Below are 25,233 nucleotides of genomic sequence, written 5' to 3'. Positions count from 1 at the left end.
AACCTTGTTGTGCCTCCAAACATTGATTTTGATGCTCCAAAACTGGGTCTTTCGAGGCACAAGTTCCGAAATGACATTCTAAGAGAATGATGTGCATCAAAATGGAATTTTGATGCTAGAGGCTCTGGAATAGGGACTTGCTTTTTGAAACCTTGTGTGCCTCAAAACATTGATTTTGACGTTCCAAAATCAGGGCTTTCAAGGCACAAGGTCCAAAATGAGGTTCTAAGAGCATGATGTACATCAAAATTGTGTTTAGATGCTACCCACTTTGGAATTGGGACTTGTGTCTTGAAACCTTGTTGTGCCTCCAAACACTAATTTTTATGCTCCAAAAACATTGATTTTAAGGCACGACCTCCGAAATATGGTTCTAAGAACACTATGTTGGTCAAAATTGTGTTTTGACGCGATTATCTTGAGAATCGGGACTTGTGTCTTGAAACCTTTTTGTGCCTTTAAGCAGTGATTTTGATGTTTTTAGAACTGGAGCTTTCAAGCCACATGCTCGGAAACGAGGTTCTAGGAGCACGATGTACATCAAAATCACGTTTTGACACTACAGGCTTCGGAATAGGGACTTGCGTCTTGAAAGCTTGTTGTGTCTCCAAACACCAATTTTGACCCTCCGAAACCGAAGATTTTGAGGTATAAGCTCCAAAATAAGGTTCTAAAAGCACGATGTGCGCCAAATTCAGATTTTGATGCTATTCACTCTATAATCGGGACTAACATCTTGAAACCTTGTTGTGCCTCCAAACATTGATTTTGATGCTCCAAAACTGGGTCTTTCGAGGCACAAGCTCCGAAATGAGCTTCTTAGAGAATGACATCCGTCAAAATGGAATTTTCACACTACAGGCTCTGGAATAGGGACTTGCTTCTTGAAACCTTGTTGTGCCTCAAAACATTGATTTTGATGTTCCAAAATCAGAGCTTTCAAGGCATAAGCTCCGAAATGAGGTTCTAAGAGCACGATGTACATCAAAATTGCATTTTGACGCTACCGATACTGGAATTCGAACTTGTGTATTGAAACCTTGTTGTGACTCCAAACAGTAATTTTTATTCGCCAAAAACAAGGCTTTTGAGGCAAGACCTCCAATATGAGGTTCTAAGAGCATGATGTGCATCAAAATCATGTTTTGACACTACAGGCTCTGGAATAGGGACTTGCATCTTGAAAGCTTGTTGTGCCTCCAGATACCAATTTTGATGCTTTGAAACCGAAGATTTTGAGGCATAAGCTTCAAAACAAGGTTCTAAGAGCACGATGTGTGTCAAAATCAAATTTTGATGCTACCTGCTCCAGAATCAGGACTTGCATCTTGAAACCTTGTTTTGCCTCCAACCATCGATTTTGGTGCTCCAAAACTGGGGCTTTTGAGGCACAATTTCTAAAATAGGGTTCTAAGACCACAATCGAGACTTGCTTCTTGATCATTGTTGTGCCTTAAAACATTGCTTTTGATGTTCCAAAATCAGGGCTTTCAAGCCACAAGCTACCAAATGAGGTTCTCAGAGCACGATGTACATCAAAATTGCGGTTTGATGCTACTGACTCTGGAATTGGGACTTGTGTCTTGAAACCTTGTTTTGCCTCCAAGCACTAATGGTTATGCTCCAAAAATTAGGCTTTTGATGCACAACCTTTGAAATGAGATTCTATGAACACCATGTTTGTCAAAATTGTGTTTTGACTCTACAAGCTCAAGAATAGGGGCTTGCTTCTTGAAACCTTGTTGTTCCTCAAAACATTGATTTTGATGTTCCAAAATTAGGGCTTTCAATGCACAGGCTCTGAAATGAGGTTCTAAGAGCATGATATACATCAAAATTGCGTTTTGACGCTACCGACTCTGGAATTGGGACTTGTGTGTTGAAACCTTGTGGTGCCTCCACACACTAATTTTTATGCTCCAAAAAAGAGGCTTTTGAGGTAGGACGTCCGAAATGAGGTTCTAAGAAAACCATTTTTGTCAAAATCGTGTTTAGACGTTGTTAGATTGAGAATCGGGACTTGTGTCGTGAAACCTTGTTGTGCCTTTAAACATTGATTTTGATGTTTTGAAATTGGAGCTTTCGAGCCACACACTCCGAAACGAGGTTCTAAGAGCACGATGTGCATCAAAATCATATTTTTAAACTACAGGTTCTAGAATAGAGACATGCATCTTGAAAGCTTGTTGTGCCTCCAAACACCAATTTGTATGCTTCGTAAGCAAAGATTTTGAGGCATAAGCTCCAAAACAAGGTTCTAAGAGTACGATGTGCATCATAATCAAATTCTGACGCTACCGGCTTCAGAATCAGGACTTGCACCTTGAAACCTTGTTGTGCCTCCAAACATCGATTTTGATGCTCCAAAACTGGGGCTTTCGAGGCACAATTTCTAGAATAGGGTTCTAAGCGCACAATGTGCATCAAAATTGAATTTTGATGCTACTGGCGCTAGAATCAAGGCTTGCATCTTGAAACCTTGTTGCGCCTCAAAACACTAATTTTGATGATCCGAAATTGGGGCTTTCGAGGCACAAGCTTTGAAATGAGGTTTTAAGAGCACAATGTGCGCCAAAATCACGTTTTGACACTACAGGCTCCGGAATAAGGACTTGCGTGTTGAAAGCTTGTTGTGTCTCCAAACACCAATTTTGACGCTTTGAAACCGAAGATTTTGAGGTATAAGCTCCAAAATAAGGTTCTAAAAGCACGATGTGCGCCAAATTCAGATTTTGATGCTATTCACTCTATAATCGGGACTAACATCTTGAAACCTTGTTGTGCCTCCAAACATTGATTTTGATGCTCCAAAATTGGGTCTTTCGAGGCACAAGCTCCGAAATGAGCTTCTTAGAGAATGACATCCGTCAAAATGGAATTTTCACACTACAGGCTCTGGAATAGGGACTTGCTTCTTGAAACGTTGTTGTGCCTCAAAACATTGATTTTGATGTTCCAAAATCAGAGCTTTCAAGGCATAAGCTCCGAAATGAGGTTCTAAGAGCACGATGTACATCAAAATTGCATTTTGACGCTACCGATACTGGAATTCGAACTTGTGTCTTGAAACCTTGTTGTGACTCCAAACAGTAATTTTTATTCGCCAAAAACAAGGCTTTTGAGGCAAGACCTCCAATATGAGGTTCTAAGAGCATGATGTGCATCAAAATCTAGTTTTGACACTACAGGCTCTGGAATAGGGACTTGCATCTTGAAAGCTTGTTGTGCCTCCAGATACCAATTTTGATGCTTTGAAATCGAAGATTTTGAGGCATAAGCTTCAAAACAAGGTTCTAAGAGCACGATGTGTGTCAAAATCAAATTTTGACGCTACCTGCTCCAGAATCAGGACTTGCATCTTGAAACCTTGTTTTGCCTCCAACCATCGATTTTGGTGCTCCAAAACTGGGGCTTTTGAGGCACAATTTCTAAAATAGGGTTCTAAGACCACAATCGAGACTTGCTTCTTGATCATTGTTGTGCCTTAAAACATTGCTTTTGATGTTCCAAAATCAGGGCTTTCAAGCCACAAGCTACCAAATGAGGTTCTAAGAGCACGATGTACATCAAAATTGCGGTTTGATGCTACTGACTCTGGAATTGGGACTTGTGTCTTGAAACCTTGTTTTGCCTCCAAGCACTAATGGTTATGCTCCAAAAATTAGGCTTTTGATGCACAACCTTTGAAATGAGATTCTATGAACACCATGTTTGTCAAAATCATGTTTTGACGCTACAAGGTCAAGAATAGGGGCTTGCTTCTTGAAACCTTGTTGTGCCTCAAAACATTGATTTTGATGTTCCAAAATTAGGGCTTTCAAAGCACAGGCTCCAAAATGAGGTTCTAAGAGCATGATGTACATCAAAATTGCGTTTTGACGCTATTGACTACGGAATTGGGACTTGTGTGTTGAAACCTTGTGGTGCCTCCACACACTAATTTTTATGCTCCAAAAAAGAGGCTTTTTAGGTAGGACGTCCGAAATGAGGTTCTAAGAATATCATTTTTGTCAAAATCATGTTTTGATGTTGTTAGATTGAGAATCGGGACTTGTGTCGTGAAACCTTGTTGTGCCTTTAAACATTGATTTTGATGTTTTAAAATTGGAGCTTTCGAGCCACATACTCTGAAATGAGGTTCTAAGAGCACGATGTGTGTCAAAATCATGTTTTTAAACTACAGGTTTTGGAATAGAGACTTGTGTCTTGAAAGCTTGTTTTGCCTCCAAACACCAATTTGTATGCTTCGGAAGCAAAGATTTTGAGGCATAAGCTCCAAAACAAGGTTCTAAGAGTACGATGTCAATCATAATCAAATTCTGATGCTACCGGCTCCAGAATTAGGACTTGCACCTTGAAACCTTGTTGTGCCTCCAAACATCGATTTTGATGCTCCAAAACTAGGGCTTTTGAGGCACAATTTCTAGAATAGGGTTCTAAGCACACAATGTGCATCAAAATTGAATTTTGATGGTACTAGCTCTAGAATCGAGGCTTGCATCTTGAAACCTTGTTGTGCCTCAAAACGCTGATTTTGATGATCCGAAACCCGGGCTTTCGAGGCACAAGCTTCGAAATGAGGTTCTAAGAGCACAATGTGCGCCAAAATCAGATTTTGATGCTATTGCCTCTAAAATCATGACTTGCATCTTAAAACCTTGTTGTGCCTCCAAACATTGATTTTGATGCTCCAAAACTGGGTCTTTCGAGGCGAAAAGCTCCAAAATGAGCTTCTAAAAGAATGACATGCGTCAAAATGGAATTTTGATGCTATTGCCTACGGAATAGGGACTTGCTTCTTGAAACCTTGTTGTGCCCCAGAACATTGATTTTGATGTTTCAAAATCAATGCTTTTAAGGCACACGCTCCGAAACGAGGTTCTAAGAGCATGATGTACATCAAAATTGCGTTTTGATGCTACCGACTCTGGAATTGGGACTTGTGTCTTGAAACCTTGTTGTGCCTCCAAACACTAAATTTTGTGCTCCAAAAATGAGGGTTGTGAGGCACGACCTCCGAAATGAGGTTCTAAGAACACCATGTTTGTCAAAATTATATTTTGACGCTATCAGCTTGAGAGTCGAGACTTGTGTCTTGAAACCTTGTTAAGCCTTTAAACATTGATTTTGATGTTTTGAAACTGCAGCTTTGGAGCCACACGCTCCGAAATGATGTTCTAAGAGCATGATGTGCATCAAAATCAAGTTTTGACACTACAAGCTTTGGAATAGGGACTTGCATCTTTAAAGCTTGTTATGCCTCCAAACACCAATTTTGATGCTTTGAAATCGAAGATTTTGAGGCATAAGCTCCAAAAAAAGGTTCTAAGAGCACGAAATGCGTCACAATCAAATTTTGATGCTACCGGCTCCAGAATCAGGACTTGCATCTTGAAACCTTGTTGTGCCTCCAAATATTGATTTTGATGCTCCAAAACTGTTGATTTTGAGGCACAATTTCTAAAACAGGGTTCTAAGAGCACAATGTGCATCAAAATTGAATTTTGATGGTACTGGCTCTAGAATCGGGGCTTGCATCTTGAAACCTTGTTGTTCCTCAAAACAGTGATTTTGATGCTCCGAAACCGGGGCTTTCGAGGCACAAGCTTTGAAATGAGGTTCTAAGAGCACAATGTGCGCCAAAATCAAATTTTGACGCTATTGACTCTAGAATTGACACTTGCATCTTGAAACCTTGTTGTGCCTCCTAACATTGATTTTGATTCTCCAAAACTGGGTCTTTCAAGGCACAAAGTCCGAAATGAGCTTGTAAGAGAATGATGTGCATTAAAATGGAATTTTGACACTACAAGCCCTGGAATAGGGACTTGCTTCTTGAAACCTTGTTGTACCCCAAAACATTGGTTTGGATGTTGTGCTCTTAGAACCCTCTTTGAGAAATTGTGCCTAAACAACCCTAGTTTTGGAGCATCAAAATCGATGTTTGGAGGCACAACAAGGTTTCAAAATGCAAGTCCTGATTCTGCATCCAGTAGCATCATAATTTGATTTTGACACACATTGTGCTCTTAGAACCTTGTTTTGGAAAACAAAATCTTTGGTTTCAAATCATCAAAATTGGTGTTTGGAGGCACAACAAGCTTTCAAGACGCAAGTCCCTATTCCAGAGCCTGTAGTGTCAAAACCTGATTTTGATGCACATCGTGTTCTTAGAACCTCATTTTAGAGCGTGTGGCTCTAAAGCTCTAGTTTCAAAACATCAAAATCAATGTTTAAAGGCACAACAAGGTTTCAAGACACAAGTCTCGATTCTCAAGCTGATAGCGTCAAAACAAGATTTTGATAGACATGGTGTTCTTAGAACCCAATTTCGGAGGTTGTGCCTCAAAAGCCTCATTTTTGGAGCATAAAAATTAGTGTTTGGAGGGAGAACAAATTTTAAAGATACAAGTCCCAATTCTAGAGTCTGTAGCGTCAAAATGCAATTTTGATGTACATCGTGCTCTCAGAACCTCATTTCGGAGCTTGTGCCTTGAAAGCCCTGATTATGGAACATCAAAATCAAAGTTTTGAGGCACACCAAGGTTTCAAGAAACAAGTCCCTATTCCAGAGCATGTAGCATTTTGAAGCACATCATTCTCTCAGAAGCTCATTGCAGAGCTTGTGCCTTGAAAGAGCCAGTTTTGGAGTATCAAAATCAATGTTTGGAGGCACAATAAGGTTTAAAGGTGCAAGTCCCGATTCTAGAGCCAGTAGCATTAAAATTCAATTTTGATGCACATTGTGCTCTTAGAACCCTATTTTAGAAATTGTGCCTCAACAGTCCCAATTTTGAAGCATCAAAATCGATGTTTGGAGGCACAACAAGCTTTCAAAATGCAAGTCCCTATTCTAGAGCTTGTAGTGTCAAAACATGATTTTGATGCACATCGTGCTGTTAGAACCTCGTTTCGGAGAGTGTGGCTCGAAAGCTCCAGTTTCAAAAACTCAAAATCAATATTAAAGGCACAACAAGGTTTCAAGACAGAAGTCCTGATTTTGAAGCTGGTAGCGTCAAAACATGATTTTGCAAACATCTTGTTCTAAGAACCTCGTTTCAGAGGTTGTGCCTCAAATGCCTCGTTTTTGGAGCATAAAAATTAGTGTTTGGAGGCATAACAAGGTTTCAAGACACAAGTCCCAATTCTAGAGTCAGTAGCGTCAAAATGCAATTTTGATGTACATCATGCTCTTAGAACCTCATTTTGGAGTTTGTGCCTTGAAAGCCCTGATTTGGGAACATCAAAATCAATGTTTTGAGGCACAATAAGGTTTCAAGAAGCAAGTCCCTATTCCATAGCCTGTAGCATCAAAATTTCATTTTCACTCACATCATTCTCTTAGAAGATCATTTTGGAGCTTGTGCCTCAAAAGACCCAGTTTTGGAGCATGAAAATCAATGTTTGGAGGCACAACAAGGTTTGAAGATGCAAGTCCTGATTCAAGAGTCAATAGCATCAAAATTTGATTTTGGCGCACATCGTGCTCTTAGAACCTCATTTTGAATCTTGTGCCTCAAAAGCCCTGGTTTCGGAGCATCAAAATTAGTGTTTTGAGGCACAACAACATTTTAAGATGCAAGCCCGGAGTCTTGAGCCAGGAGCAGTAAATTTTAATTTTGATGCACATTGTGCTCTTAAAACCCTGTTTTAGAAATTGTGCCTCGAAAGCCCCTAGTTTTGGAGCATCAAAATCAATGTTTGGAGGCACAACAAGGTTTCAACATGCAAGTCCTAATTCTGGAGCCAGTAGCGTCAGAATTTGATTATGATGAACATCATGCTCTTAGAACCTTGTTTTGGAGCTTATGCCTCAAAATCTTCGGTTCGAAGCATCAAAATTCGTGTTTGGAGGCACAACAAGCTTTCAAGATGTAACTCCCTATTACGAAGCCTATACTGTCAAAACATGATTTTGATGCACATCGTGCTCTTGGAACCTCGTTTCAGAGCATGTGGCTCGAAAGCTCCAGTTTCAAAACATCAAAATCAATGTTTAAAGGCACTACAACGTTTAAAGTCACAAGTCTCGATTCTCAAGCTGATAGCGTCAAAACACGATTTTGACAAACATGGTGTTCTCAGAACCTCATTTCAGAGGTTGTGCCTCAAAATCCTTGTTTTTAAAGGATAAAAATTAGTGTTTGGAGGCACAACAAGCTTTCAAGACAAAACTCCCAATTCCAAAGTCGGTAGCATAAAAATGCAATTTTGATGTACATCGTGCTCTTAGAACCTCATTTCGATGCTTGTGCCTTGAAAGCCTTGATTTTGGAACATCAAAATCAATGTTTTGAGGCACCAGAAGGTTTCAAGAAGCAAGTCCCTATTCAAGAGCCTGTAGCATCAAAATTCCATTTTGACGCACATCATTCTCTTAGAAGCTCATTTTGGAGCTTGTGCCTCGAAAGACCTAGTTTTGGAGCATCAAAATCAATTTTTGGAGGCACAACAAGGTTTCAATATGCAAGTCCTGATTCTAGAGTAAATAGCGTCGAAATCTAATTTTGGCGCACATCGTGCTCTTAGAACCTCATTTCGAAGCTTGTGCCTCGAAATCCTCGGTTGCAGAGCATCAAAATCAGTGTTCTAAGGCACAAGAGGTTTCAAGATGCAAGCCCCAATTCTAGAGCCAGTAGCATCAAAATTCAATTTTGATGCACATTGTGCTCTTTGAACCCTATTTTAGAAATTGTGCCTGAAAAGCCCCAATTTTGGAGCATTAAAATCGATGTTTGGAGGCACAACAAGGTTTCAAGATGCAAGCCCTGATTCTAGAACCAGTAGCATCAATATTCAATTTTGATGCACATTGTGCTCTTAGACCCCTGTTTTAGAAAGTGTACCTCAAAAGCCCCAGTTTTGGAGCATCAAAATTGATGTTTGGAGGCACAACAAGGTTTCAACATGCAAGTCATGATTCTGGATCTGGTAGCATCAAAATTTGATTTTGACGCACATCGTGCTCTTAGAACCTTGTTTTGGAGCTAATGCCTCAAAAGCCTCATTTTTTGAGCATAAAAATTAGTGTTTGGAGGCACAACAAGGTTTCAAGACACAAGTCCCAATTCCAGAGTCGGTAGCGTCAAAACAAAACTTTGATGTACATCATGCTCTTAGAACCTCATTTCGGAGCTTGTGCCTTGAAAGCCTTGATTTTGGAACATCAAAATCAATGTTTTGAGGCACAACAAGGTTTCAAGAAGCGAGTCCCTATTTTGGAGCCTGTAGCGTGAAAATTCCATTTTGACGCACTTCATTGTCTTAGAAGCTCATTTCGGAGCTTGTGCCTCGAAAGACCCAGTTTTGGAATATCAAAATCAATGTTTGGAGGCACAACAAGGTTTCAACATGCAATTCTCGATTCTAGAGTCAATAGCATCAAAATTTGATTTTGGTGTACATCGTCCTCTTAGAACCTCATTTTGAAGCTTGTGCCTCGAAAGCCCCGGTTTGGGAGCATCAAAATCAGTGTTTTGAGGCACAACAAGGTTTCAAGATGCAAGCCTCGATTCTAGAGCCAGTAGCATCAAAATTCAATTTTGATGAACATTGTGCTCTTACAACCCTGTTTTAGAAATTGTGCCGCAAAAGCCCTAATTTTAGAGCATCAAAATAGATGTTTGGATGCACAACAAGGTTTCAAGATGCAAGTCCTGATTCTAGAGCCGGTAGCGTCAGAACATGATTTTGACGCACATCGTGCTCTTAGAACCTTGTTTTAGAGGATATGCCTCAAAATATTTTGTTTCAAAGCATTAAAATTGGTGTTTGGAGGCACGACAAGCTTTCAAGACGCAACTCCCTATTCCAAAGCCTGAAGTGTCAAAACATGATTTTAATGCACATCGTGCTCTTAGAACCTCGTTTCATAGCGTGTGGCTCGAAAGCTCCAGTTTTGAAACATCAAAATCAATTTTTAAAGGCATAACAAGGTTTCAAGACACAAGTCCCAATTCTCAAGCTGATAGCGTCCAAACACGATTTTGACAAACATGGTGTTCTAAGAACCTCATTACGGACTTTGTGCCTCAAAAGCCTCATTTTTGAAGCATACAAATTAGTGTTTGAAGGCGCAACAAGGTTTCAAGGCACAAGTCCCAATTCTAGAGTCGGTAGCGTCAAAACGCAATCTTGATGTACATCATGCTCTCAGAACCTAATTTCGGAGCTTGTGCCATGAAAGTCCCTATTCCAGAGCCTGTAGTGTCAAAATTAGATTTCGATGCACATCATTCTCTTAGAAGCTCATTTCAGAACTTGTGCCTCGAAACACCTAGTTTTGGGGCATCAAAATCAATGTTTGGAGGCACTACAAAGTTTCAAGATGCATGTCCCGATTCTAGAGTCAATAGCGTCAAAATCTGATTTTAGGGCACATCGTGATCTTAGAACATCATTTCGAAGCTTGAGCTTCAAAAGCCCCAGTTGCGGAGCATCAAAATCAATGTTTTGAGGCACAACATGGTTTCAAGATGCAAGCCTCGATTCTAGAGTTAGTAGCATCAAAATTCAATTTTGATGCACCTTGTGCTCTTAGAACCCTTTTTAAGAAATTGTGCCTCAAAAGCCCCTATTTTGGAGCATCAAAATTGATGTTTGGAGGCACAACAAGGTTTCAAAATGCAAGTCCTAATTCTGGAGCTAGTAGCATCAGAATTTGATTTTGATGCACAACGTCCACTTAGAACCTTTTTTTGGAGCTTATGCCTCAAAATCTTCATTTTTGAAGCATCAAAATTGGTGTTTGGAGGCACAACAAGCTTTCAAGACGCAATTCCCTATTTCGGAGCTTGTATTGTCAAAATGTGATTTTGATGCACATCGTGCTCTTAGAACCTCATTTTGGAGCGTGTGGCTCGAAAGCTCAAGTTTCAAAACATCAAAATCAATGTTTAAAAGCACAACAAGGTTTCAAGACACAAGTCCCGATTCTTTAGCTGATAGCGTCAAAACACGATTTTGACAAACATGGTGTTCTTAGAACCCCATTTTGGAGGTTGTGCCACAAAAACCATATTTTTGGAGCAAGGAAATCAATGTTTGGAGGCACAACAAGGTTTCAAGAAGCAAGTCGCTATTCTGGAGCCTGTAGCATCAAAATTCCATTTTTACGCACATCTTTCTCTTAGAAGCTCATTTCGGAGCTTGTGCCTCGAAAGAGCGAGTTTTGGAGCATCAAAATCAATGTTTCGAGGCACAACAAGTTTTCAAGATGCAAGTCCCAATTCTAGCATCAAAATCTATTTTTGGCACAGATCATGCTCTTAGAACCTAATTTTGAAGCTTGTGCCTCATTAGCCCCAATTTCGGAGCGTCAAAATCAGTGTTTTGAGGCACAAGTTTTCAAGATGCAAGCCCCAATTCTAGATCTAGTAGCATCAAAATTCAATTTTGATGCACATTGTGCTCTTATAACCCTATTTTAGAAATTGTGCCTCAACAGCCCCAGGTTTGGAGCATTAAAATCGATGTTTAGAGGCACAACAAGGTTTCAAGATGCAAGTCCTGATTCTGGAGCCCATAGAGTCAAAATTTGATTTTGATTCACGTCGTGCTCTTAGAACCTTGTTTTGGAGCTTATGCCTCAAAATCTTCATTTTCGAAGCATCAAAATTGGTGTTTGGAGGCACAACAAGCTTCAAAGACACAAGTCCCTATTCCAGAGCTTGTAGTGTCAAAACATGATTTTGATGCACATCGTGTTCTTTGAACCTCATTTCGAAGCATGTGGCTCGAAAGCTCCAGTTTCAAAACATCAAAATCAATGTTTAAAGGCACAACAAGGTTTAAAGCCACAAGTCCTGAATCTCAACCTGATAGCGTCAACACACGATTTTGAAAAACATGGTGTTATTAGAATCTCATTTCAGAGGTTGTGTCTCAAAAGCCTCATTTTTGGAGCATAAAAATTAGTGTTTGCAGGCACAACAAGGTTTCAAGACACAAGTCGCAATTCCAGAGTCGGTAGTGTCAGAACATGATTTTGACGCACATCGTGCTCTTCGAACCTTGTTTTAGAGGATATGCCTCAAAATCTTTTGTTTCAAAGCATTAAAATTGGTGTTTGGAGGCACGACAAGCATTTTGCCTAAGTTATCAATCAACTCATCTTTTAACCATTCACATACATCAATTTTTACATTGTCTTTAACCATGCCATAAGCACTCTTAATGCATAAATTGGAAACTGAGTTAAGTCTGTTTGCATGAGTTTCTTTGTACCCTAAAATCATGCCAATAAATCTCACATTTATATCGATCACATCATTAACCCTTAGAGACCTTCTGTCTGATGTTGCACTAGTTAAGTTCATTACTAGGTCATTGGAGACCTTCTTAGTCTTGTCTGGTCTGTTACCGGTGGAAGGTAATCCTGTTACTACTTTCACAGCTTCCTTTGCAATTTTGTGAACTGAATCAAGCCAAAAGAATGAACCATGTACCCTGCTTAAAACTATCCTAATCACTTGGGAAATTCAGGAATGCAGAGGATTTCAGTGAATCCTAGGGTTTCAACAACTTTATGTTCAGGTTTTACATTTCTGAAATTGTCACATATAACAGTCTTATACATGTTTTTAATTTCTTCATCTCCTAATTCCTCTATGTTACAATGAATGTATATTCTGGGATCTTCTACAAAAACAACTCCTTTTGGAATTTAGGAAAAAGCACCTACATTGTCATCTTTCTTAGCTACCTCGGGAACTAGCTGAAATATGAGCCTAGGGCATTTTATAACCTCGACTACTGTAGGGTTTTCTATGAATTCAGGTGCAGAGGAGGATGCCATGATGATAAATACCTTTTTTTGCCTTTGGATGGATTGATTGCTGAAGTGCTTTGCCTCTTTGCTCGAAATGCCTTAGCTCTACAAATTTCGGGCCAAAACCACAAATTTATAATGTTTATTTGCTATCGACCACATTTAATGTATGTCGGTTAAGTAGCCACTTAACACTGTCTGCCGGTATAGAAGTAATTTCCAACTTCTAAACATTACCGAGGGAATTATAGCATATGTCTCATTTGATTGCCAAACCCTCAAGAAAATTTTCTTCAATTTGATGAAGAGCTTCCTACCGGTGGAGTATTACTCTATCCTGCCGATGAAGCACTACTCTGTCCTACCGGTGGAGTGTTGATTGGTTCTACCGGTGGAGGAGTATTCCCAACAATATTTAGGTCTGACTTTCTAATCCATTGTTTTGAGAATTCTTGCTTAACCTCTTCAACTTTTTCTTTTCCTTTCAAACTAGAACTTTTGTTGTTTGTCGGTGATCCTTTACTTCTACAGAATTTTGCAATATGCCCAATCTTGTTACATGCATAACAAGTCACATTATTTTTCTGAATAGCCTTTCCATAACCTATGCTGGTTTGTGTTCTGCATTGATTAGATAAATGTCCAAATCTTCCACAAACATAACATCTTACATTCATTCTGCAATTTTAGAGTTATGACCAACTTTGTTGCATTTTGAACATTGACCGGTGGGTGCATTGGTGTTCTGATAATTTCTAGATCTACATTCATTTGCTCTATGACCATACTTATTACAGTTAAAGTATTTTCCACTGAATTTATAAGCATTAGGTTGTCTTACCGATTTGCTATGATCTTGTGTGTTTGCAGTACCAGAGCTTTCACCAACTTCAAAGCCAATTCCAGAAGTGTCACCTTTAGGTTTTTGACTCTTCAGCAAGTTACCAAGTTCCTATGAGCTTTTCTTGAATTTCTCTTTATGTTGATTTGCAGTATCTAGTTCTCTTTCCAAGACTTCTTTCTACCTCATCAGTTCATTGGAGTCATTCTGAGTGTGCATCAGATCTGTCTTCAACAAATCATTTTCATAGCTAAGTCTTGTGTTCTCATTTGCAGCATCACTTAGTCTTCTGGTCAAATCTTCTTCATTCTTCTTTCTATCTTCAATTTCTTTACAAAATCTCATAGTCATATCCTGCATCTCATTCTTTGTTGTCATGTTCTCTTGTTTCAGCTTGTTTATCATATCATTAAGTGATTCCTTTTCATCATTCTCATTTTGCATCTTTTCACATAATTCTCTTCTCTTGTTTCTTGAAATAGTAAGATTCTCTTGAAGTGCTTGAATGATATCCTGAGTAGCCTTTAGATCATCTTCAAGTTTGATATTTTTCAATTATTCTACATCATAGTCTGAGAGAGCTCCTTCAAGTTGCTTCATCAGATTTTCCATCTCTACCGGTGTCAAGATCTTCCTCAAGCTGTTAGGCTTTTGAAAATAGAGGACCAAGCTCTTATACGAATTGTTAGGATTCCCATAGATACTGAGAGGGGGAGGGGGAAGTGAATCAGTATCTAACCGGTGAATTGAATTTTTTAACTTAAAACATGTAGAACATACTATAACAGTGTACCGGTATGCAAGAAATAATGCAATAAACAGAATTAAAAGCATCCACATGAAAAACACACCAGAACACAATATTTTAACGAGGAAACCTGATGTGGGAAAAACCTTGGTGGGATTTGTGACCCACAATATTTACTTACTGGCCAATAAGAGAATATTACTGCTACAAGAGGGGCCTGCACATGCAGGAAGGCCAACTGCCTAGAGCTCACTGCTCAAATACAAAATGGGAAGTCTCACTAACTTACAAAATGGATTATACAAATCCAGTGTCTTGTACTGCTTCAAAATAGCATCTGTAATGCCAGATCCAGTACCGGTTTCTACTCTGCTTCTTACATAAATCCTTAACCTAAAATTCGCATAGTAGGTCTGCCTTATTTCGCCTAATATATTTCACTCCTTTATTACCAAATGTTTTACAATGATCTCTCTTATATAAGAGTCATTTTACAACTTGCCAAGTCGGCTTAAAAAGATTTTATAATAGTAAACAAAATATAATATAACAAAAATCTTGTCAGCCTCTGTGCCGTTATGCTTCCTTTCTCTGTTGGTGCCGGTGTAATGCCTTGCCCGTGCCATAGGATTGTAAGGTTGCCATCAATGACAAAACCTTGAATCACCTACAATGTCTCATTGGAGTGTGCATATGCCAACACTTAGAACCCCATTTTGGAGGTTGTGCCTCAAAACCCTCGTGTTTGGAGGCACAACAAGGTTTCTAGACACCAGTCCCAATTCCAAAGTCGGTAGTGTCAAAAGGCAATTTTTATGTACATCGTTCTCTTACAACCTCATTTCAGAGCTTGTGCCTTGAAAGCCCTGATTTTGCAACATCGTAATCAATGTTTTGAGGCACAACATGCTTTCAAGAAGCAATTCCCTATTCCGGAGCCTGTAGCATCAAAATTCCATTTTGATGTACATCATTCTCTTAGAAGCTGACTTCGAAGCTTGTGCCATGAAAGACCCAGTTTTGGAGCATCAAAATCAATATCTGCAGGCACAACAAGGTTTCAAGATGCAAGTCCTGATTCTAGAGTCATTAGCGTCAAAATCTGATTTTGGCGCACATCCTGCTCTGAGAACCTCATTTCAAAGATTTTGCCTCGCGTTTTCAGAGCATTAAAATCAGTGTTTTGATGCACAACAAGGTTTCAAGATACAAGCCCTGATTCTAGAGCCAGTAGCATCAATATTCAATTTTGATGCACATTGTGTTCTTAGAAGTCTGTTTTACAAATTTTGCCTCAAAAGCCCTAGTTTTGGAGCATCAAAATCGATGTTTGGAGGCACAACAAGGTTTCAAGATGCAAGTCCCGATTCTGGAGCCGGTAGCATCAAAATTTTATTTTGATGCACATCGTGCTCTTAGAACCTTGTTTTTGAGCTTATGCCTCAAAATCTTTGGTTTCGAAGCATCAAAATTGGTGTTTGGAGGCACAACAAGCTTTCAAGACGCAAGTCCCTATTCCGGAACCTGTAGTGTCAAAACATGAATTTGATGCACATCGTACTCTTAGAACCTCATTTTGGAGCATGTGGCTCGAAAGCTCTAGTTTCAAAACATCAAAATCAATGTTTAAAGGCACAACAAGATTTCAAGACACAAGTCCCGATTCTCAAGCTGATAGCCTCAAAAGCCTTATTTTTGGAGCATACAAATTAGTGATTGGAAGCACAACAATGTTTCAAAACACAAGTCCCAATTCCAGAGTCGGTACCGTCAAAACACAATTTTGTTGTACATCGTGCTCTTAGAACCTCATTTTGGAGCTTGTGCCTTGAAAGCCCTGATTTGGGAACATCAAAATCAATGTTTTGAGGCACAACAAGGTTTCAAGAAGCAAGTCCCTATTCCGGAGCCTGTAGCATCAAAATTCGATATTGACGCACATCATTCTCTTTGAAGCTCATTTCGGAGCTTGTGCCTCGAACAACCCAGTTTTAGAGCATCAAAATCAATGTGTGGAGGCACAACAAGGTTTCAAGATGCAAGTACCGATTCTTGAGTCAATAGTGTCAAAATCTAATTTTGGCGCACATCTTGCTCTTAGAACCTCATTTTGAAGCTTGTTCCTCGAAAGCCACAGTTTCGGAGCATCAAAATCAGTGTTTTGAGGCACAACAAGGTTTCAAGATGCAAGCCCCGATTCTAGAGCCAGTAGCATCAAAATTCAATTTTGATGCACATTGTGCTCTTAGAACCCTATTTTAGAAATTGTTCCTCAAAAGCCCCAATTTTGGAGCATTAAAATTGATGTTTGGAGGCACAACAAGGTTTCAAAATCCAACTCCTGATTCTGGAGCCGGAAGCATCAGAATATGATTTTGACGCACGTCGTGCTCTTAGAATCTTGTTTTGGAGATTATGCCTCAAAATCTTTGGTTTCGAAGCATCAAAATGGGTATTTGGAGGAACAACAACCTTTCAAGACGCAAGTCCCTATTCCAGAGTCTGTAGTGTCGAAACATGATTTTGATGCACATCGTGCTCTTAGAACCTTGTTTCAGAGCGTGTGGCTCGAAAGCTCTACTTTCAAAACAGCAAAATCAATGTTTAAAAGCACAACAAGGTTTCAAGACACAAGTTTTGATTCTAAAGCTGATAGCGTCAAAACACGATTTTGACAAACATGGTGTTATTAGAACCTCATTTTAGAGATTGTGCCTCAAAAGCCTCAATTTTGGAGCATAAAAATTAGTGTTTGGAGGCACAACAAGGTTTCAAGATGCAAGCCATGATTCTAGAGCCAGTAGCATCAAACTTTAATTTTGATGAACATTGTGCTCTTACAACCTTGTTTTAGAAATTGTGCGTCAAAAGCCCTAGTTTTGGAGCATCAAAATCGATGTTTGGAGGCACAATGAGGTTTCAAGATGTATGTCCCGATTCTCAAGCTGATAGCGTGAAAACATGATTTTGACAAACATGGTGTTCTTAGAACCTCATTTTGAAGGTTGTGCTTCAAAAGCCTCATTTTTGGAGCATAAAAATTAGTGTTTTGAGGCACAACAAGGTTTCAAGACACAAATCCCAATTCCAGAGTCGATAGCATCAAAACACAATTTTGATGTACATCGTGCTTTAAGAACCTCATTTCAGAACTTGTGCCTTGAAAGCCCTAATTTTGGAACATCAAAATCAATGTTTTGAGGCACAACAAGGTTTCAAGAAGCAAGTCCCTATTCTGGAGCCTGTAGTGTCAAAATTTCATTTTGACGCACATCATTCTCTTAGAAGCTCATTTCGGAGCTTGTGCCTTGAAAGACCCAGTTTTGGAGCATCAAAATCAATGTTTGGAGACACAATAAGTTATCAAGATGCAAGTTATGATTCTAGAGTCAATAGTGTCAAAATCTGATTTTGGCGCACATCGTGCTGTTAGAACCTCATTTCGAAGCTTGTGCCTCGAAAGCCCGAGTTTCAGAGAATCAAAATTAGTGTTTTGAGGCACAATAAGGTTTCAAGATGCAAGCCCCGATTCTAGAGCCAGTACCACCAAAATTCAATTTTGATGCACATTGTGCTCTTAGAACCCTATTTTAGAAATTGTGCCTCAAAAGCCCCAGTTTTGGAGCATCAAAATTGATGTTATGGAGGCACAACAAGGTTTCAAGATGCAAGTCCTAATTCTGGAGCCCGTAGCATCAAAATTTGATTTTGATGCACATCGAGCTCTTAGAACCTTGTTTTGTAGCTTATACCTCAAAATCTTTGGTTTCAAAGCATCAAAATTGGTGTTTGGAGGCAAAACAAGCTTTCGATATGCAAGTCCCTATTTCAGAGCCTGTAGTGTCAAAATGTGATTTTGATGCATATCGTGCTCTTAGAACCTCATTTCGGAGCATATGGCTCAAAAGATCCAGTTTCAAAACATCAAAATCAATGTTTAAAAGCACAACAAGGTTTCAAGACACAAGTCTCGATACTCAAGCTAATAGCGTCAAAACATGATTTTGACAAACATGGTGTTCTTAGAACCTCATTTCGGAGGTCGTGCCTAAAAAGCCTCATTTTTGGAGCATAAAAATTATAGTTTGGAGGCACAAAAAGGTTTCAAGACACAAGTCCCAACTGCAAAGTCGGTAGCGTCAAAACTCAATTTTGATGTACATCGTGCTCTTAGAACCTCATTTCGAAGCTTGGGCCTTGAAATAATTTCGGAGAACATCAAAATCATTTTTTTGAGGCACAACAAGGTTTGAAGAAGCAAGTCTCTATTCTGAAGCCTGTAGAGTCAAAATTCCATTTTGACGCACATCATTCTCTTAGAAGCTCATTTCGGAGCTTGTGCCTTGAAAGACCCAGTTTTGGAGCATCAAAATTAATGTTTGGAGACACAACAAGGTTTCAAGATGCAAGTCCTGATTCTAGTGTCAATAGCATCAAAATCTGATTTTGGCGCACATTGTGCTCTTAGAACCCTCTTTTAGAAATTGTGTCTTGAAAGCCCTAGTTTTGGAAAATCAAAATTGATGTTTGGAGGCACAACAAGGTTTCAAGATGGAATTCTTGATTCTGGAGCCAATAGTGTCAAAATTTGATTTTGACGTACATCATGGTCTTAGAACCTTGTTTTGGAGCTTATGCCTCAAAATCTTCGATTTCGAAGCATCAAAATTGGTGTTTGGAGGCACAACAAGCTTTCAAGATGCAAGTCCCTATTCCGGAGCCCATAGTGACAAAATATGATTTTGATGCACATCGTGCACTTAGAACCTCATTTCGGAGTGTGTGGCTTGAAAGCTCCAGTTTCAAAACATCAAAATCAAGGTTTAAAGGCACAACAAGGTTTCACGATAAAAGTCCCAATTCTCAAGCTGATGGCGTCGAAACACGATTTTGACAAACATGGTGTTCTTAGAACCTCATTTCGGAGGTTGTGCCTCAAAAGCCTCATTTTTGGAGCATAAAAAATTAGTTTTGGGAGGCACAACAATATTTCAAGACACAAGTCCCAATTCCAGAGTCGGTAGCATCATAACACAATTTTGATGTACATCATGCTCTTAGGACCTCATTTCAGAGCTTGTTCCTTGAAAGCCCTGATTTTGGAACATCAAAATCAATGTTTCAAGGCACAACAAGGTTTCTAGAAGGAAGTCCCTATTCTGGAACCTGTAGCGTCAAAATTCCATTTTGAGGCACATTATTCTCTTAGAAGCTCATTTTGGAGCTTGTGCCTCAAAGACCTAGTTTTCGAGCATCAAAATCAATGTTTGGAGGCACAACAAGGTTTCAAGATGCAAGTATCCGAGTCAATAGCGTCAAAATCTAATTTTGGTGCATATCGTGCTCTTGGAACCTCATTTCAAAGATTGTGCCTCAAAAGCCCTGGTTTCGAAGCATCAAAATCAGTGTTTTGATGCACAACAAGGTTTCAACATGCAAGCCCCGATTCTAGAGCTAGTAGCATCAAAATTCAATTTTCATGCATATTGTGCTCTTAGAACCCTGTTTTCGAAATTGTGCCTCAAAAGCCCCTATTTTGGAGCATCAAAATCGATGTTTGGAGGCACAACAAGGTTTCAAAATGCAAGTCCTGATTCTGGAGCCGGTAGCATCAAAATTTGATTTTGACGCATATCCTGCTCTTACAACCTTGTTTTAGAGCTTATCTCTCAAAACATGATTTTCATGCACATCGTGCTCTTAGAACCTAGTTTCAGAGCGTGTGGCTCGAAAGCTCCAGATTTAGAACATCAAAATCAATGTTTAAAGGTACAACAAGGTTTCAAGACACAAGTCCTGATTCTCAAGCTGAAAGCGTGAAAACCTCATTTCGGAGCTTGTGCCTTGAAAACTGTGATTTTGGAACATCAAAATCAATGTTTTGAGGTACAACAAGGTTTCAAGAAGAAAGTCCCTATTTCGGAGCTTGTAGCGTCAAAATTCCATTTTGATGCACATCATTCTCTTAGAAGCTCATTTCAGAGCTTGTGCCTTGAAAGACCCAGTTTTGGAGCATCAAAATCTGATTTTGGCGCACATCATGCTCTTAGAACCTCATTTCGAAGCTTGTGCCTCGAAAGCCCTAGTTTCGAAGCATCAAAATCCATTTTTTAGGCACAACAAGGTTTCAAGATGCAAGCCCCAATTCTAGAGCCAATACCATTAGAATTCAATTTTGATGCACATTGTACTCTTAGAACCCTATTTTAGAAAATGTGCTTCAAAAGCCTTAGTTTTGGAGCATCAAAATTGATGTTTGGAGACACAACAAGATTTCAAGATGCAAATCATGATTTTGTATCCGGTAGCATCGAAATTTGAATTTGACGCACATCGTGCTCTTAGAACCTTGTTTTGGAGCTTATGCTTGAAAATCATCGGTTTTGAAGCATTAAAACTGGTGTCTGGAGGCAGAACAAGCTTTCAAGATGCAAGTCCCTATTCCAGAGCCTGTAGTGTCAAAACATGATTTTGATGCACATCGTGCTCTTAGAACCTCATTTCGAAGTGTGTCACTCGACAGCTCTAGTTTAAAAACATCAAAAACAATGTTTAAAAGCACAACAAGGTTTCAAGACACAAGTGCCGACTCTCAATCTCATAGCGTCAAAACACGATTTTGACAAACATGGTGTTCTTAGAATCCCATTTCGGAGGTTGTGCAAAAAAAGCCTCATTTTTGGAGCATAAAAATTAATGTTTGGAGGCACAACAAGGTTTCAAGACACAAGTCCCAATTCTGGATTCAGTAGCGTCAAAACACAATTTTGATGTACATTGTGCTCTTAGAACCTCATTTTGGAGCTTGTGCCTTGAAAGCCTTGATTTTGGAACATCAAAATCAATGTTTTGAGGCACAACAAGGTTTCAAGAAGCAAGTCCTTATTCCATAGCCTGTAGCGTCAAAATTCCATTTTGATGCACATCATTCTCTTGGAAGCTTATTTCGAAGCTTGTGCCTCGAAAGACCTAGTTTTGGAGCATCAAAATTAATGTTTGGAGGCACAACAAGGTTTCAAGATGCAAGTCCTGATTCTAGAGTCAATAGCGTCAAAATTTGATTTTGGCACATATCGTGCTCTTCGAACCTCATTTCGAAGCTTTTGCCTCGTTAGCCCTGATTTTGGAGCATCAAAATCAGTGTTTTGACGCACAACAAGGTTTCAATATGCAAACCCCGATTCTAGAGCCAGTAGAATAAAAATTCAATTTTGATGCACATTGTGCTCTTATAACCCTATTTTAGAAATTGTGCCTCAACAACCCCTTGTTTGGAGCATTAAAATTGATGTTTGGAGGCACAAGAAGGTTTCAAGATGGAAGTCCTTATTCTGGACCCCGTAGAGTCAAAGTTTGATTTTGATGCACATCGTGCTCTTAGAACCTTGTTTTGGAGCTTATGCCTCAAAATCTTCGGTTTTGAATCATCAAAATTGGTGTTTGGAGGCACAACAAGCTTTCAAGACACAAGTCCCTATTCTAGAGCCTTTAGTGTCAAAATATGATTTTCATGCACATAGTGCTCTTAGAACCTTATTTCAAAGCATGTGGCTCGAAAGCTCCAGTTTTAAAACATCAAAATCAATGTTTAAAGGCACAACAATGTTTCAAGAAACAAGTCCCGATTCTCAAGTTGATAGCGTCAAAACATGATTTTGACAAACATGATGTTGTTAGAACCCTATTTCAAAGATTCTGCCTCAAAAACCTCATTTTTGGAGCATAAAAATTAGTGTTTGGAGACACAACAAGGTTTTAAGACACAAGTCCCAATTCCGGAGTCGGTAGCTTCAAAACACAATTTTGGTGTACATCGTGCTTTTAGAACCTCATTTCGGAGCCTGTGCCATGAAAGCCCTGATTTTGGAACACCAAAGTCAATGTTTTGCGGCACAACAAGGTTTCAAGAAGCAAGTCTCTATCCTAAAGCCTATAGCATCAAAATTCCATTTTGACACACATCATTCTCTTAGAAGCTCATTTTGGAGATTGTGCCTCGAAAGACCCAGTTTTGGAGCATCAAAATCAATGTTTGGAGGCACAACAAGGTTTGAAGATGCAAGTTTTGAGGCATTCTGAAGCTTCTGCTTTGAAAGCCCCAGTTTTGGAGCATCAAAATTAGTTTATTGAGGCACAACAAGGTTTCAAGATCTAAGCCCTGATTCTAGAGCCAGTAGCATCAAAATTCAATTTTGATGCACATTGTCCTCTTACAACCCTGTTGTAGAAATTGTGCCTCAAAATCCCCAGTTTTGGAGCATCAAAATTTCACATTGTGCTCTTAGAACCTTATTTTAGAAATTGTGCCTCAAAAGCCCTAGTTTTGGAGCATCAAAATCAATTTTTCGAGGCACAACAAGGTTTAAAGATGCAAACCCTGATTTTGGAGCCGGTAGCGTCAAAATTTGATTTTGACACATATCGTGCTCTTAGAACCTTGTTTTGGAGCTTATGCCTCAAAAACTTTGGTTTCGAAGCATCAAAATTAGTGATTGGAGGGACAACAAGCTTTCAAGACGCACATTTTAGAGCCTGTAGCACACATCATTCTTTTAGAAGCTCATTGGGGAGCTTGTGCCTCGAAAGACCCAGTTTTGGAGCATCAAAATCAATGTGTGGAGGCACAACAAGATTTCAAGATGCAAGCCCCGATTCTAGAGCCAATAGCATCAAAATTCAATTTTGATGCACATTATGCTCTTAGAACCCTGTTTTAGAAACTGTGCCTCAAAAGCCCCAATTTTGGAGCATTAAAATCGATGTTTGGAGGGACAACAAGGTTTCAAATGCAAGTCCTGATTCTAGAGTCGTTAGTGTCAAAATTTGACTTTGATGCACACCATGCTCTTAGAACCTTGTTTTGGAGCTTATGCCTCAAAATATTTGGTTTAGAAGCATCGAAATCTGTGTTTGGAGGCACAACAATCTTTCAACATGCAAGTCCCTATTCCTGAGCCTGTAGTGTCAAAACATGATTTTGATGCACATTGCGCTCTTAGAACCTCATTTTGGTGCGTGTGGCTCATAGCGTCAAAAGACAATTTTTACAAACATGGTGTTCTTAGAACCTCATTTTAGATGTTGTGCCTCAAAAGCCTCATTTTTGGAGCATAGAAATTAGTGTTTGGAGGCACAACAAGGTTTCAAGACACAACTCCCAATTCCAAAGTCTGTATCGTCAAAACGCAATTTTGATGTATATCGTGCTCTTAGAACCTCATTTCAGAGCTTGTGCATTGAAAGCCTTGATTTTGCAACATCAAAATCAATGTTTTGAGGCACAACAAGGTTTCAAGAAGCAAGTCCCTATTCCATAGCCTGTAGCATCAAAATTCTATTTTGACGCACATTATTCTCTTAGAAGGTTATTTCAGAACTTGTGCCTCGAAAGACCCAGTTTTGGAGCATCAAAATGACTGTTTGGATGCAAAACAAGGTTTGAAGATGCAAGTCTTGATTCTCAAGTTGATAGCGTCAAAACACTATTTTGAAAAATGTGGTGTTCTTAGTACCCCATTTCAGAGGTTGTGCCTCTAAAGCCTCGTCTTTGGAGGCACAACAAGATTTCTAGACACAAGTCCCAATTCCAGAGTCGGTACCGTCAAAAGGCATTTTTTGATGTATATCGTGCTCTTAGAACCTCATTTCAAAGCTTGTGCCTTGAAAGCCCAGATTTTGGAACATCATAATCAATGTTTTGAGGCACAACAAGGTTTCAAGAAGCAAGTCCCTACTCTAGAGCCGGTAGCGTCAAAATTCAATTTTTATGCACATCATTCTCTTAGAAGCTCAGTTCGGAGCTTGTGCCACAAAAGACTCAGTTTTGGAGCATCAAAATAAATATCTGGAGGCACAACAAGGTTTCAATATGCAAGTCCCAATTCTAGAGTCAATAGCGCCAAAATCTGATTTTGGCGCACATTGTGCTCTTAGAACCTAATTTCGAAGCTTTTGCCTCGCGTCTTCGGAGCATCAAAATCAGTGTTTTGAGGCACAACAAGGTTTCAAGATGCAAGCGCCGATTCTAGAGCCAGGAGCATCAAAATTCAATTTTGATGCACATTGTGGTTTTAGAACCCTGTTTTAGAAATTGTGCCTGAAAAGCCCCAGTTTTGGAGCATCAAAATTGATGTTTGGAGACACAACAACGTTTCAAGATGCAAGTCCTGATTCTTGAGTTGGTAGAGTCAAAATTTGATTTTGACGCACATCATGCTCTTAGAACCTTGTTTTGGAGCTTATGCTTCAAAATCTTTGGTTTCGAAGCATCGAAATTCATGTTTGGAGGCACAAGAAGCTTTCAAGATGCAAGTTCCTATTTGGGGGCCTGTAGTGTCAAAACGTGATTTTGATGCACATTGTGCTCTTAGATCCTCATTTTGGAGCGTGTGGCTCGTAAGCTCCAGTTTCAAAACATCAAAATCAATGTTTAAAGGAACAACAAGGTTTCAAGACACAAGTCCCGATTCTCAAGCTGATAGCGTCAAAACATGATTTTGACAAACATATTGTTCTTTGAACCTCATTTCGGAGGTTGTGCCTCAAAAGCCTCATTTTTGGAGCATAAAAATTAGTGTTTGGAGGCACAACAAGGTTTCAAGACACAAGTCCCAATTCTAGAGTCGGTAGCATCAAAACGCAATTTTCATGTACATCATGCTCTTAGAACCTCATTTCGTAGCTTGTGCCTTGAAAGCCCTGATTTGGGAACATCAAAATCAATGTTTTGAGGCACAACAAGGTTTCAGGAAGAAAGTCCCTATTCCAGAGGCTATAGCATCAAAATTCCATTTTGACGCACATCATTCTCTTAGAAGCTCATTTCGGAGCTTCTGCCTCGAAAGACCCAGTTTTGGAGCATCAAAATCAATGTGT

This window comes from Cryptomeria japonica, chromosome 3 (genome assembly GCF_030272615.1).
Source record: "Cryptomeria japonica chromosome 3, Sugi_1.0, whole genome shotgun sequence".
Lineage (NCBI taxonomy): Eukaryota > Viridiplantae > Streptophyta > Pinopsida > Cupressales > Cupressaceae > Cryptomeria > Cryptomeria japonica.
The sequence above is the reverse complement of the archived record's forward strand: the minus strand, read 5'-3'. Positions refer to the sequence as shown.